At 37.5% G+C, this 14,291-nt stretch overlaps 1 protein-coding gene and 1 non-coding gene across 4 annotated transcripts in view; both read left to right on the top strand.

Moving 5' to 3' along the window:
- sr (zinc finger domain-containg protein striped) overlaps nt 1-14,291 on the top strand; it is a 48,692-nt gene that overhangs the window by 8,060 nt on the left and 26,341 nt on the right. The window lies entirely within an intron of this gene.
- TRNAG-UCC (transfer RNA glycine (anticodon UCC)) lies at nt 13,923-13,994 on the top strand. Its single transcript has one exon. It is a non-coding gene; the product is annotated as a tRNA-Gly (tRNA).

Here is a 14,291-nt window from a genome sequence, read left to right as displayed (position 1 = left end):
GTGGTTGAATTCTCTTATAGTCTACATTAAAATGTTTCAATTTTGCGAGGGTCAAAATTTGAACCCATTTTCATGTTCGAATTTTCTGTAATTCCAGGGGGCTTTCAGAATGGGGACCCAAAACTGCACTTCTAACTTGCATAACTTGAGTATTTAGACTCAGATTTAGAAGTGGCATACCTTTTTGAGTTTGTGGTTTAATTCTCTTATGTTCTACATTAAAAGATTTTAATTTAGAGAGGGTCTAAATTTGAACCCATTTTCATGTTCGTATTTTCCGTATTTCCAGAGGCTTTCAGAATGAGGACCGAAAACTGCAGTTCTAACTTGCATAACTTGGGTATTTCGATTCCGATTTAGAAGTGGCATACCTTTTTGAAATTTTGGTTGAATTCTCTTATATTCTACATTAAAATGTTTCCATTTTGCGAGGGTCCAAATTTTAACCCATTTTCATTTCAAATTTTCCGTATTTCTTGGGGGCTTTCAGAATGGGGACCCAAATCTGCACTTCTAACATTTATAACTTGGGTATTTCAATTCCGATTTAGAAGTGGCATACCTTTTTGAAATTGTGGTTGAATTCTCTTATATTCTACATTAAAATGTTTCAATTTTGCGAGGGTCAAAATTTGAACCCATTTTCATGTTCGAATTTTCCGTAATTCCAGGGGGCTTTCAGAATGGGGACCCAAAACTGCACTTCTAACTTTCATAACTTGGGTAATTGGGTTCCGATTTAGAAGTGGCATACCTTTTTGAGTTTGTGGTTTAATTCTCATATGTTCTACATTAAAATGTTTTAATTTAGCGAGGGTCAAGATTTGAACCCATTTTCATGTTCGAATTTTCCGTATTTCCAGGGGCTTTCAGAATGGGGACCCAAAACTGCACTTCTAACTTGCATAACTTGAGTATTTAGACTCCGATTTAGAAGTGGCATACCTTTTTGAAATTGTGGTTGAATTCTCTTATATTCTACATTAAAATGTTTCCATTTTGCGAGGGTCCAAATTTGAACCCATTTTCATGTTCAAATTTTCCGTCATTCCTGGGGGCTTACAGATTGGGCACCCAAAACTGCACTTCTAACTTTTATAACTTGGGTATTTCGATTCCGATTTAGAAGTGGCATACCTTTTTGAAATTGTGGTTGAATTCTCTTATATTCTACATTAAAATATTTCAATTTTGTGAGGGTCAAAATTTGAACCCATTTTCATGTTCGAATTTTCTGTAATTCCAGGGGGCTTTCAGAATGGGGACCCAAAACTGCACTTCTAACTTTCATAACTTGGGTAATTGGGTTCCGATTATGAAGTGGCATACCTTTTTGAGTTTGTGGTTTAATTCTCTTATGTTCTACATTAAAATGTTTTAATTTAGCGAGGGTCAAGATTTGAACCCATTTTCATGTTCGAATTTTCAGTATTTCCAGGGGCTTTCAGAATGGGGACCCAAAACTGCACTTCTAACTTGCATAACTTGAGTATTTAGACTCCGATTTAGAAGTGGCATACCTTTTTGAGTTTGTGGTTTAATTCTCTTATGTTCTACATTAAAATGTTTTAATTTAGAGAGGGTCAAAATTTGAACCCATTTTCATGTTCGTATTTTCCGTATTTCCAGAGGCTTTCAGAATGAGGACCGAAAACTGCACTTCTAACTTGCATAACTTGGGTATTTCGATTCCGATTTAGAAGTGGCATACCTTTTTGAAATTGTAGTTGAATTCTCTTATATTCTACATTAAAATGTTTCAATTTTGCGAGGGTTGAAATTTAAACCCATTTTCATGTTCAAATTTTCCGTATTTCCAGGGGGCTTACAGAATGGGCACCCAAAACTGCACTTCTAACTTTTATAACTTGGGTATTTCGATTCCGATTTAGAAGTGGCATACCTTTTTGAAATTGTGGTTGAATTCTCTTATATTCTACATTAAAGTGTTTCCATTTTGCGAGGGTCCAAATTTGAACCCATTTTCATGTTCAAATTTTCCGTCATTCCTGGGGGCTTACAGATTGGGCACCCAAAACTGCACTTCTAACTTTTATAACTTGGGTATTTCGATTCCGATTTAGAAGTGGCATACCTTTTTGAAATTGTGATTGAATTCTCTTATATTCTACATTAAAATGTTTCCATTTTGCGAGGGTCCAAGTTTGAACCCATTTTCATGTCAAATTTTCGTTATTTCCTGGGGGCTTTCAGAATGAGGACCCAAATCTGCACTTCTAACATTTATAACTTGGGTATTTCGATTCCGATTTAGAAGTGGCATACCTTTTTGAAATTGTGGTTGAATTCTTTTATATTCTACATTAAAATATTTCCATTTTGCGAGGGTCCAATTTTGAACCCATTTTCATGTCAAATTTTCCTTATTTTCTGGGGGCTTTCAGAATGAGGACCCAAATCTGCACTTCTAACATTTATAACTTGGGTATTTCGATTCCGATTTAGAAGTGGCATACCTTTTTGAAATTATGGTTGAATTCTCTTATATTCTACATTAAAATGTTTCCATTTTGCGAGGGTCTAAATTTGAACCCATTTTCATGTCAAATTTCCCTTATTTCCTGGGGGCTTTCAGAATGGGGACCCAAATCTGCACTTCTAACATTCATTACTTGGGTATTTCAATTCCGTTTTAGAGGTGGCATACCTTTTTGAAATTGTGGTGGAATTCTCTTATATTGTACATTAAAATGTTTTCATTTTGCGAGGGTCCAAATTTTAACTCATTTTCATGTCAAATTTTTCGTATTTCCTGGGGGCTTTCAGAATGGGGACCCAAATCTGCACTTCTAACTTTCATAACTTGGGTATTTCGGTTCCGATTTAGAAGTGGCATACCTTTTTGAAATTGTGGTTGAATTCTCTTATATTCTACATTAAAATGTTTCAATTTTGCGAGGGTCAAAATTTGAACCCATTTTCATGTTCGAATTTTCCGTAATTCCAGGGGGCTTTCAGAATGGGGACCCAAAACTGCACTTCTAACTTTCATAACTTGGGTATATGGATTCCGATTTAAAAATGGCATACCTTTTTGAGTTTGTGGTTGAATTCTCTAAAACGCTACATAAAAATATTTTTTTTTAACGATTGTTGAAAATGTATTTTATTTCAGAAGTCATAAATCAAACAATATAATATAAATTACTTTGAAACATTCTTAAAGCTTCCGATTATTATTAAGATTTAATACCATTTAAATCTTGGCATTTACAACCCGATTTTTCGCGTTTCTGCTTCAGTGATTTCGAACCGAACAAAGTTCCTATGCAAAGTTAGATCGCTCACAATGCCGTTCTCCAGGGATCCAATGCCATATATGGCAAATTAAAGACAAGCCCAACGCAGTTCTCGTATTTCCCCCAGATAAAGACACGCCACACAAATTGTCTTAATTAATTAATATCATAAATATGCGACGGGGCTTAATTGCCGATGGAGAGCAGGCCGCTAAAAAAATACACAGAAGGCAAGAGAAAAACAAATCTCTCATGGCAACTAATTAGCCAGGAAATGACCCCGACTGACCGAGGGGCATGGCATTCGGCATTCAAGACTGGCCGGCTGAGTGACCCTAATCGACAGGAAGCTGACTCAATCTGGGAGCGATTCGCAGGCCCAGGGCCAAATGCAGCTGCCACTTTTTGCGATCGCTGCTGCACTTCACTTGCAATCAATATTCATAAATCTCTTGGCAAGGGTTAACCAATTAATAACGTGACCCGTTTATTTTATTTCACTCCGCTTTTCGCCTCCTTTTGTCAAATCAACCTGGGTGATCGTTCCACGTTTTCCAATGAAAATCGCAGACAGACTCGCACACAAAGCCTTTCAGCATTTGTCAACGAGAGGCGACGTTGACACCGCCGACAACAAACACGAACGAATGAAAGCCAACAGCCAAGAAAACTGCAAGAAAATTAAGGCAACCATCCGGGCTCAATGCACACGGGGCACAGTGGTTCTAACTATTCTGGCAGTTCTTCAGAAGGAATGTTAAATGGGAAATCTTAGTTTGCTAACAGAATGGTTTGCTGATGAATTATGGTGGTAATCTGAATCTCAAATAAGTTTTATCTTTGAATTTTAAAAATTTGGAGTAGATGGAAATTTTTTTTTTAGGATCCTGAGTGTAGAATCCTCAATTTTCAATAAGGAATAATAAAGTACATAGATTGTAAACTGATGATGGTTTAAAAGAGCAAGGTTAGCATTTCTTAGGAGCATCTTAAAAATTTAAAAACCCTTTTTAAAAAAGGGAAAATGTTTGAAGATCGGTAACTTCCGAGCCACCCTTTCTTATCAAGCCCAGAACCACTGTGCGCGGCAGCACAACCTTTGTTACCCTGTGCCGAACGGAAATCGCTGACATGGACCACACCACAGCAGTCAAGTCAAACCGAGGCAAGAAAACCAAGCCGGGCACAAACACAATCTCCAGAAGCTTGGCACTCAGCGAGGCTTGCCTAATGTTTAATTAAGGTGATTGCTGTGCGGTCACCTGGCGATGTTGCTGCTGTTGCTGCTGCAGCGGTTGGTGTTGCTGTTGCGGTTTTGGCGAACGACAACAACACCTCACGATCGCCAAATTGGTTTGTAAGGATAAGCTTTTGAGGGGTGGGGGGATTGGGAAAAGTAAAAGACCTGTGTCAAATGCCTGGGCCAAAGGACATCTCCAAAGAAACGGGCAGCAGAATCTGAAGCAGTGGCCTTAATGAAGATTAATTGCAATCAGCGAGCCACTTGAGCCGCGATTAATTGCAGGAACCACTGGACATGGAAATGGAACCGAACTTCCTCCTAGACTCGCAGCCTCGCAGACCTGATGATGATGATGATGATGCCTTTCGGAATGGAATGGTTCACAAGTTCACGACTGCGACGACGGCAACTTAATTGCCATTTACATGGGAGGCAAGATTGTGATTGCTCCCGGCCAGGCTTTGTTGGTGGCACAATGCAGTTGATGGATTGCATTTGCCCCTCCATTTCCCCAGTATTTGCATAATGGTCCGATGCCTTTGGAGATTCGTCACAGCCACTAACATAATCGACCCGAACTGGTCCAAAATCAAAAGTTGCGTTAAGTCTGCCATTAGCATAAGACGTGTGTGGGTCGAAAAAGTGTGCCACAAATGGCTTCGTATAGGTCAACTTGATTATTATTATTTTATTTATCTATATCCATTTTTTTTTGCATTGTCACCTGTGGTCTGTGGAAGTTGGCGCCAAGTCTGCGCCGCTGGCCAAATCAAATCAAATAAAATCGATTTGGAACTCTAAAATGTATATATCGAAAGCCACAGCATGTGGGCCGATTTTTGGTTTCTGCGGTTTGCATTCGAGTTAAGTTATAATTTGTGTAAACTTTTTGACAACTTTCAAGTAGGAATAAATTGCCATCACTGGTCTAAAAATATAAGCTTAACTCAGAAGCCAAAGGCCAGAGTAGAACGTGGGATTTATTGGATCTTAAACATGGCTTTAATGGCATTAAGGGAATGAGCCAGTTCCGTTGACGATTGTAACATGTCAATTAGGTAAATTGTAGTTAATGACGTTGGCTTTTATCTTATAAGGGATGTAATGTTGTATAGATTTTTATAATTTACATTTTTAGGTGAGCAAGGGATTCTTTAAATTTTAAAAAAGTCTTAAAGTTAATATCATTTATAAAGTGTACCATATTTTTTTGTTCATTTAAGTATTTTCAAATTAAATGATGCAATAGTGTAGTTTCGTTTTGAATATAACGTTTTTATTTTAAATTTTAATACTCCACTTTTTTATCAGTGAGTGGATTAAAACATATGTATATTCCGATTTGTTTATCATAATCTGTGCTTCCTGCTATTTTTCTTTAATGTGCCACTTATCTTGTTTTGCCATCTTTTGAACAGAGAAATAAATGGTAAACTCCTTTTGAGATCCTAATCTATCTCTATCGCTTAAGTGGACTTCTTGATCTTTGTAGTATAACGCCCAACCTGTCGGCGCCTTATAGTGGAACTTGGTGGCAACCCACGCACATTACGCTAAGAAAAAGACCCTCAACAAAAACCCAGATCGAAAACCGCAATCATTTAAATACACCAAAATCAAACGAGTGCTAGAAAAGACAAAAAAACAAACTATAAGCAGAGTTCAGTTGAAATTGGTTGGATTTTCGTTGAAAAACCGCAAAACGCGTTTTTCATTTGCATAAAAAATTGTTGTCTGTGCCAGGCAATCGAACATGCGGCAGACAGAAGACTGAAGACAGAAGAGTCGAGAGTCGGGGACCAAGACCGAGACCAAGCCCCAGAGTTGATTTCATTCATGAGGTAGAGCTCCATTCATAAGCCGAGCATTTCTAGTTTAAGGTAAGCCACACTGGACACCTACGATCCGATGGAGAGTTGCATACAGCATGCAGCATATAGCGTACTGCATATAGCAAAAGTGCAAAATTGCAACTGCAACTGCACATTATTTATAACATTTTGCCGTTTTGGGGTCACATGTTGGCGTGTGTTGCAAATTAAATTTGCAAATTATAGGCTGTCGCTGGGGGTTTCCGGTTAACGACCAAAGTCAGTCCTTCTCCAGAGCACAGCCACATCTTGTGATGCTTCAGATGTGTTGCAGCACAAATAAACTTCATCTCTAGAGATCCCCAAAAAAAACATTACCTTACATATATAAATGTATATATCTTGAGTCCCAGCTTTTTGGCTCAGCTGCACTTCATCACGCTCTTTTTTTTCGGCGCGGGGGTCCTCTCATGACAACCTCAATGGATATTCACACACAGCTGGGCCCAAATATGGCGCATTCGGCACAAAATGGTCTCGTCTGAACCGAACCGTGTTTTGGCCACATTTGAACTGTCATGCCGGGGCCAGCAGGCTGGATCACTCGTACTTGGCCAGCACCAGCGAGTTCCAGGCCATCTGACATTTTGAAGCGAAATGTCAGTCACAGCTCAACATCCCGCCATCGTCGGTCCGTCTGTTCTGTCTCTTATTTTATCATTTTTGTTGTACTTTCTGTCCAGCGGCTTCAGTCTAGAGCGCTTGAGCCACTGATGGTGGTTTACTGGGGCTTCGGTAAGCGGTTAGCGGCCATTACCACCGTGGGTTGCCCAAGATGGCTTAGACAAAACGCTCGAGGAAAGTGTCAGCGGTGCGAGGAGACGAAGTAAAAATGCCCTTGATTTTTATAAATTTTATTCAAGATTAATAAATAAATGAAGCATTATTTACTAATTGTAATTAGGAAATTAATTATTATATTCTTTACTTTCCAAAAGAAACAAAAGAAGATATAATTACTGAAGATTTCCTTTTTAAGAAAAAACATTTACAAGTCTTGCTATAATAAAATTCATTTGCCCAACAAATAATGAATTATTAGAATCACCTTCTTTTCCGAAAAAAATCATCAGTTTATATAAGCAAGATGATCAATATTGTCGTTGTTTTGCATACAACTCTCTATATCCATAAAGATTCTGCTTACTAAATTATAAGGTATGAAAATACAATGATTGTATTATACGTCGATTTCAACACTAATATTACGATCTTATATCATTTGGCTGAAATTATTGATCTTATATTATATAATAAAAATGAAAAATAATATATTTAAAATATTTTAAGAAATAATTACATATTGAAAAACCCGTATCCCTCTTATAATGCCCCCAATTACTATATCATCTGCGTCTTTTACGTAAATCAATTCACAATGGAGCTTTCCAAAAAATCCCCTCTGCTTCATTGAGATCTCGACTGTCCGTCATACCCTTTTGCCGTATATCAAGGGTACTCCACTCGAAAAACAGGGGCAGCCATCATCATCGTCATCGCCGCCAGAGATCACAGATCATACAAGATTTCCAACTAAATATGGTAGCCAAATAATTTACATCAACTCTTGTGCTCTTTATTGTTCTGTTTGCTGTTGTCGCTATATCTTTTATAGTTGCCATTGCTGTTGTTGTTGCAGTTTTGCGTGATTTGAAGTTTTATGTTATTGCTCTTCTAGTTGTTTCTTGAATTTTTTGTGGGCGTAGCGCGCGCCTGACTGCCCACTCTTGGATTGCCTTTTTCAGTGCCGCTTTTTGTTTGGTTTGGTTCGGATTTTTATTTTGTTTTCGAGAAATTCGATTGGTGGTCAAAGTCTGGTAGCCAAGTTTCAAGTGCGTCCTCCCCTTTTCCATCAAAAGAAATCATCAAGGGGCTTTGTGTGCTCACGCCACTTGACACATTTCAATGGAGGGGAGCAGACAAATCAGAAAATAGCTGTTCCCCGGTCCATTTTCAGAGTCCGAAACTCACAAATTACGCGCATATTTTCTAATGAGCTCAACCATGCCGCATATCGCCATGGTTCGAAATCATTCGACGTCTCACACGGAACGCCTGAGAATTCAGTAAAGATGAAATTTTCCGAGAGAAAAGAAAAGTCTTTTTCGTTTGGTGGCACCAAGATTTATGCGTCTCCATCCCAACCCCTTGGCACCACCTCATCCTTGGCAATTGGTGCCAACTGATGGCTTGGACAGACACATATCGTTAGCACAAAAGCCGAAAACTGTCCGCTGGCATTTTCGGTTCCATGTCAAACGCTGAAAGATGCGACAATTTGTGGCCCATCCCAAAAAGTGGACAGGAGGGCTAATTAGTGGGAGGATGGGGATGGGGATGGTCACGAAACATCTCTTAGTCGTTTAGCTGTCAATGGGTTAAATGGCGACTCCAGTTGTGCGGAAAGTTAATGAAATATTTTGCTTAAATAGCACCTTCTATTGATCTATCAGCAAATTATAGTAGATCATTAAAATTAACAAAAATATTTATTTAGTATTAATATTTTTAGCGACAATCATTTTAACCTTGAACTTATAGGTTCATTTGGTTAAAATTTTTTTAGGCGCATACTACTCGAACTAATAAGTTTTTAAATCATATAAAAAGCTTTCAGAGTATTCCTTTGATATTACTAAAAATAATACTCCAAAAATGAAATAATAAATATTTTCCTTTTAAATATATTTCTTTTAACTTCAAGCTAAAACATAGTCAAAACAAAATTATACAATTCATAGTATAACAAATATTTTGTTTATGTATAGTACATTTTAAGTAAATATAATATAATTAATCTATGATGTTTATAAATTATAATGACAACATAGTGTGTACAGTAGGCAATAGTTACCACTTAACTGCGTCTATTAAGGAAGATTAAAGTTAAAGTAACCCGACAAAAGTCCCAACCTTTCCCATAACATATGCGAATGCAATCGCAGTCTTTTCTGCCTATCTCTATCCCTCTTTTCCTGGCCAGACCCAGCAAAACTGTAACCAAACTTACTAACTTTGCCAACGGGCCCCCGCAGAAAAAAGACTAATATAAAATAAATAAAACTAAAAGAAGTCAAGCCCGAAAAAAAAGCTACGCCAGCAGCAAGTTTTCCCAAATGCGACACGCGTTGACTTTGGGCCACTGCAGAGACTTGGAATACCTTTTTTTTGTTTTTTTTTGTATTATTTTTTCCGTCTGTCGTTTTGGCCGTCTGTGAGTTTCTGGTGGAAGCTGTTGCCACTTCCTCGAACCTCTCGCTCGCACAAAGGCGACATTGCATTTGAACAGTGGAACAAATTTGCAGCTGATTTATGTAAATCGCCGACGAGTTTTATTTAACTTTTTGTTGGTGGTTCCCAATCAGCGTATTGAATGCTCCCGCTCAGCCGCCCACCACTCCCTAATCCTCTGGTGCACTACTTGCTGGCTTTCTTCTCTTTTCATATAACCCCCTCCCCCCTGAACAGTCGGTCGATCGATGCCGTTAGTTGGCCCAAGTTTGTTGGTGGCGTGTGTATCTGAGAGATACAAAACTGCAATTCATTCAGCGAAAATTTTCGGTCGTTATGAATGGAGCAACCCACGCGACGATACTAAAGTGGCTCTTGTTGCGACTGTTGTTCTTGTAGCTGCTGTTGCTGTTGCACTTACTGCTGTCGTTGTCAACTGCAGTTGGCCATGATGCGACTTTATATTTGAGCTGGAATATGATTTTTAATTATTTTAATTTTTAAAAAATATTTTCATTTCTTTTAAGATTTTTGATTTGTTTTTGCAGTATTGGCATGTCAAATTAATAAATTACAAATTAAGAAATATATAAGTACTTGTTTCTAAAAATAATGTTAGCTGAACAATTTTAAAGAGTAGTAATAAAAGTTAAATAAAATAAACTAATACATTGTTGTGTTTATTTTAATATTATTATTATCCAATATTTTAATTTGAAATTTTGTTATATTAAAGAACGAAATAATTTGCTGAGTACTTGTTGTGCTTCCTAATCCAGCTTGCATTTGATTTTCTTCAATCTCAAATACCAAATGTTTCCCAACAAGACCCAATTTTGCATTATTTTCCGACTCCTATCCGCCATTACAGGCAATTTTAAATATAAAATAATTTATCAAGTGGCAAAACAAAACACACTTCCCTTATGCAGGCCATAAAATCAAGCAACAGGGGAAAAAATCGATCAATGCCCCAGAGCTGTCAGACATCGTGACAGGCGGCAAAACCAAAGCTCAACCTAAACTCCGGGGTTATGGTTTTTTTTTCTCGCTGTTGGCCAATATTCAAATGCAATTTATGTCATCGCCGCTTGCATTTATGCATTTATGACGTCAGCCTGACCATGGGAAGTGGTTAGCAGTGGTTGTTGTTACTGCTATTGCAGCTGTAGCAAGTCGTAAAATTGTAATGGCCGCAAAAAAAAAAGCCTGGCGGAGGAGTGGAAAATAAGCCATTCACGGATAAGATTTTGAGAACCGTAATGAATAGCGCTAAAGTGCAAATTAATTACGAAAATACCTTAAGCCAAGATTTTTACTAGTTGCAGATACATTTTATGGTCAGAGATACGTTCAGATAATCCCCGCACTTAATGGGCATTTTCTCACATATTTAACAACTTACTCGTCGCTTTCTTGGGAAAAGCAAACGACTAAAGAAAATGATTCTAGGCCGAATAAAAAAGGTAATACGAACAATAGTAGCCGTTGACAAACGCCTGAAATATGATAGTTCCGATCGAAACGGTTCTCCAGACGATTAGTCCGTTTCCTACCCACTGAGCTTTTGAACAAACATTTCATTGATGGGGAAGAGATTTCTTTCGAAATGCATTTCATTGAATGCATCTCGAATGGCTGTTGAAGCGCTTGACAGTTAATTTGTTTGCATTGACAAAGCGGCGGGGAAGAGCAGTAAAATTTCGGCATTTTCCGGTCCCCCGATTTTCAACATTTCGGATCTCGGATCTCGGACATGCTAATGCGGTTCCGGTGTGCCTGGCTAATGGCCAAGAGGCAGCATATTACCAACAGCATCTTAGGCCATGGCCATCAATTTGCATTTGCTGCCCACATTTACGACTCGCGTGCCCTTTTGGCACCTGGGGTTTCTTCTCTTTGGGTCCAAAGTTTTATCTTGAGCTTCGTTTCATTCATGATTTCATCATCGTGCTATGTGGGCGCAGTTTACTACGATGCGTTTCTTCATTCATAAAAAAAAATGGGAGAAAAAAATAAGCCAACTTCATTAAGAAACGCGTGCCCAGCCCTCAACCATTCCCTATATCTCTTTCACTTCTTGGCCAGTTAGTAACCCAATACTTGCTTTTATTTGGTTAGGCTTAAAAACTTGGGGAATGGGTTGTCCGTATTTTCCATATCTTGATTTGCTTCTGGTTGCATCTTCTATCGCTCCTTTGCGGCGACTGCGTGCCTCGCTTAATTTTAGCAACATTTAACCCAGTTTTTGGCCACTTCGCTGTTTCTGCCGCTACTGCTTCTTCGTTCGCTTAATTTTTTGTTTGCTAATGAAGTGTCAACAACAAATTGAATGTCTAACATTTGTTGCATGTCGCCAGTGGAACACAAACAACAACCATCGTTGAACATATGTCTGTGTCTTTGTTTAATGCTTTAAATAAATAAAATGTGCATGCAATTGCAGAAAAAAACGAAAGGAGATTTAAAGTAAGACCACAAGTGGTTAGCGAATACCCTTTTTAAAGAAATTAAATTGTAATTTTTAAAGAAAAACCTTTAATACTAATGGAGTAACATCCTCATGGTGGATAAGGCATGATTTTTTTTAAATATAGTTTATTTTCACACCTATATTTTTTTATTTGTAGGGCTTTAATAAATTTTCTATATAAAATGTATACAATGCAAAAAGTACATTTAATTTTCATTATCAATGTAATTTATAACCGTTTAAAAATATTTTTAGAAAATCCTTGCATTAATGTTGTAAAAAAGTTGTATTTTTTAGTAAATGGAAAAGTTGTTGTTCACCAACATTTTTTTGAAGGCGGAAACTTATTAGACTTAGCATTGTAAATTATAGCTAATTTTCCAATATAGCCCTGCTGTTGACAATTTAATACACATCTTATCTAACTGCCTCCCCATTAGAGGCATCAAATCCTCAGGAGTTTCCATCTTCCATAAGCTACTTCGAATCCATCGAACAAGCATTCAAATCCACCATTCAAAGAGCATTAATATATAATTTATGCCAACACGTAGCCGCCACGTAGGCAGAGGCGAAACGGCGACGTGAACGGCAAACATGCCCTGGCCCAAGGCACAAACCCAATTCATTCATTTGGTTGTTGTTTCTGTTTGCTGCCTGGTGTTGCTGTTGCTGTTGCTGTTGCAATCATCGAACATCGCTTGCCAAGTGTGTCGACTGCGCAGCTACTGCAAAAAGCCAAACTAAAGTTAACATCGACAACAACAACGATCAATTTGCATACAACGGCGGCCGTTTTGTGAATGAAAATATACATTTTTTGTTGTTGTTGTTTTTTTTTGTTGTGATTTTCTGGTTTTGTTTTTGGCCAAGTAACAACAACAAATTAAAGCAACAAATGCAATAAATTGTTAAATTTTATTATTCTGCGCCGCAGATACAGGGTGCTGCCGACTTGTACGACCTACGCACAGTGGACACCGCCAGTGGCAACCCACACAACAAACGAAAAACGCGACAAGTATCTGGGTATCTGTAAGATACTCAAGACAAACTACGGACTGCGAGCTGCGACTGTTGTTGCGGCTAATTTGATTTCTGCATTGGCAAACGCTTTGCCAACTAAGTCAAAAGCTGCCGATTGTTGTTTCTGCGGTTTCGGACGCCAACACAAAAGAGATATGGCCTTAGATACAGATACAAATAGATATTGCTTTGGATGGGGCTACAACAACTTGGTTTTGTTCATTGATCACTTGATTTTTTTTCTACTCGTTGTTCGTCGCCGTTGATTCATTCATTTAATTTTCTATTTTCTGTTTCTGTTTCCACCATTTACTTTTCATATTAATTGCTGGCGATGCCAAGACGTAAATGTGATAATAAATTATTACAGCAAAAGACATTTACTGGGTGGGCGTCCATTACAACAACCATAACAACCAGCGACAGACACTCAAGTCAAGTTGAAGCCGATGTTGCTTGGATCGGATCGGCTTGGTTTTGTTGCCTTTGCAAACCGCTCAGCCGACTGACTGTTTGCTTTATTCATTTTCAATGCGTTTTAATTATATTCATAAGAAATATAGTTACACAAACCGTTTCCTGTCGCCGTCAAGTGAAAGAGCCCACTAGGCAGAACCAATTAAAAAAGGCTGGAAAAGAAATTAATATACATATTGCCAAGGTTAGCCACCCAATAAAACTATAAAACATAAATTAGTTGTACTTCTAGGAAAATAATATGTTAATATGATAAAGCATTTGAAGCTGTAAACATAGTTTGTCTGCTTCGTAATCAGTACTTAAATTGTAGGGCCGTACTTAGCTGCATTTTATTATGGGCGTCGGTGGTGTAGTGGTTAGCATAGTTGCCTTCCAAGCAGTTGATCCGGGTTCGATTCCCGGCCGACGCAGACGAATATTTTATTTATTTTATTTTTATTATTTTTATTTTTTTATTTACTTCAATTTTTAATCTCTTTTTCATTTTATCAATTTGTTTTTTTTTTTTTAAATTTACTAATTTATTTGAGGTATTATTTATTTTTTAACATGTTTTAAAACTATAAAAATAGTTAAATTAAGAAAACAAAACAATGTGACTTCTTTAATAATAATTTATATAAATTTATCAAATACAAATTTTTATTAAAAAAATTTTTTTTTTTTAACATTTGTTTTTACAAATTTTTGCAAAAGTATAACCTTAA

This window comes from Drosophila suzukii, chromosome 3 (assembly GCF_043229965.1).
Source record: "Drosophila suzukii chromosome 3, CBGP_Dsuzu_IsoJpt1.0, whole genome shotgun sequence".
Classification (NCBI taxonomy): Eukaryota; Metazoa; Arthropoda; class Insecta; order Diptera; family Drosophilidae; genus Drosophila; species Drosophila suzukii.
The sequence above is the reverse complement of the archived record's forward strand: the minus strand, read 5'-3'. Positions and strand labels throughout refer to the sequence as shown.